Genomic DNA, 2389 nt, shown 5'->3' with positions numbered 1-2389 from the left:
ACACACACACACACACACACACACACACACACACACACACACACACACACACACACACACACACATACATCATGTCATATATATATCATATCGACATTAGCAGTCAGTCACCGCGACCATGACTGTTCATGGCTTTGGTATGACTTGATATGCTTTCTCCATAGTGTTCAGATTTTCGCTTGAATTTTCCATTTATTATTATCAGTTGTTTTCCACTTTATATTCTTTTTTGCAATATCTTTGAATCTCAGGCTTGGTCTTCCATAATTTCTCTTTCCCTTGCATAGTTGGAAGTAAAGAAGTTGTCTCACGAGTCTGATGTTGTCCCTCCTTTGTATGTGTCCCGACCAATGTAAATTTCTATTAACGAGGGTTTCAATCATAGGAGCCAGACAAGTACACTGAAGGATTTCTTTATTCCTGATTTTGTCAAACAGAATGATATTCATAACTTGTTCCAGCTGTCTCATCAATATATGCAAATAATTTCTCTATATGAGAATTGTAAACTGTCCAGTTTTCACCTCCAAACATCAGCGAAGAAAGCACCATAAGCCGGTATTCCTTATATTTGATTTATATAAAAACATACCTATTTTACCACAGTCTATGTATGTATGTATGTATGTATGTATGTATGTATGTAGGTATGCATGTATGTCTTCTATTTTTTAATTATAAATCTTCCACTAACGAGAGAGTCAGTTTCTAACAAAGATACAAGGCTAATCTAGTTAACACACAAATTCACATTTAGAACTTGAGAATAGTCTTGCATATTTTTACTGTTCCACTTACATATTGCACTTGTAATGTACGAATTAGTCGGTCGATCTCTTTTTCTGAAATCCCAATTTGTCCAGATTCTTCCTTTAAGCATCTACTAACAAAACCTAGTGCTCCAATTATTATTGGTATGAATATGAATTCGTAGTCTAGATACAGAAGCTGGAGGTTTCGAAGCAGTCGTCAATAGATATCCTCTTTGTTTTTGATTTACAGAGAGATATTTATATCTGCAGGGCAGCTAACCTCAATGATGGTACATACCTTTGCCCCTCTGTCCCAAACAACAATATCCGGCCTGTTATGTTTACATTTGACAGACGTTTTAGTGAGAATATTTCACCAGTATTCCTTGAGTTGGTGCTTATGGATGTATCCCATAACAGAGGGATTTTCTAAGTTTCTTTCAGGATAGTCTGTTTTGCGGATGGCATTGTAAATTGTTTTAGCAACAACATTGTGCGGCATAGGGAGGTAGTACCGTGACGACACTTTAGGACAGCTGCTAATCACAGGCATGATGTATTCCATAGAAACATGATATAGCTTACATATGCGGTTGCACCTTGGGATTAGTAAAGCGTCACTGTCTCTCTCTTGTTCACCAGGTATTTTGTGGCAATTTCCTGTTCTTGGATTGCAAACATATAGCCTTCAAAGTGTGATGTGATGTGATGTGATGTGATGTATGTATGTATGTTTCATTATTCAGTTTAATTTCAAGATTTCTTACCAATAGAGAAAGAACCGGTTTCTAACCTAGATCCAAACCTCCTTCATTGGAATTTCAACATCAACAACAGGGTATGTTTGTATGTATGTATGTATGTATGTGTGTATGTACATACATATGTATGTATACGTGCAGGTTTATATGTTTTGTTTTATGTATGTCTTCTCATGCATATAGTTGTATGTCAAGACATGCTTATATATACTTAAATGATAAACGTCTGGAAACTTTTACAGATTTTTACAGTTCCAGTGATGGATTGGATGTGTAGTCTTCGAATCAACTTTCTCCTTTTTGGTTTTAGGAAGCTTAATTTCTCAAAATGTATGTATGTATGTGTGTATGTATGTATGTATGTATGCATGCATGCCGTGTAGAATGTTGGAGATTCTGGTTTTACTCTTTCCGTACTTATCACGTGTACAATATATTTAAGCGCTTCATTGTACCTCCACGTGTGTCTTCCTTGGTCTTGTGCAACTCTGCGGAAGCTCAGAAGGTGTTCCGTTGTGTGTCTAGCCTGACAGAATGGGCGCTCAGGCTTATCTGATTTGCCCCACTTCAATGGGTTTCTACCTGAAGGCAGGAGATGATAGAAAAATCTGAGTATAATACTTATTCTTAGCGGTGCCAGATGCCACAAGTAGTTCCAGCATCGTATGTGTTGAAAGATTTTAATTAAAAATATTTAATTTTCCATTCATTCTAATTTACTTCGAAGTTTTACACGCAATTTTTCGAAGAGAACTCAAGGTTTACCACTCGAATGGGAGTACAACTATAACTTTGTTTATTTTACACAATGCCTGTTCGATATTGTTAAAGAAATTCCGAGTGCTCATACACACACACACGTATATATATATATAT

The sequence above is a fragment of the Octopus bimaculoides genome, chromosome 6 (genome assembly GCF_001194135.2).
Source record: "Octopus bimaculoides isolate UCB-OBI-ISO-001 chromosome 6, ASM119413v2, whole genome shotgun sequence".
NCBI lineage: Eukaryota > Metazoa > Mollusca > Cephalopoda > Octopoda > Octopodidae > Octopus > Octopus bimaculoides.
This window is presented reverse-complemented; position numbering follows the sequence as displayed.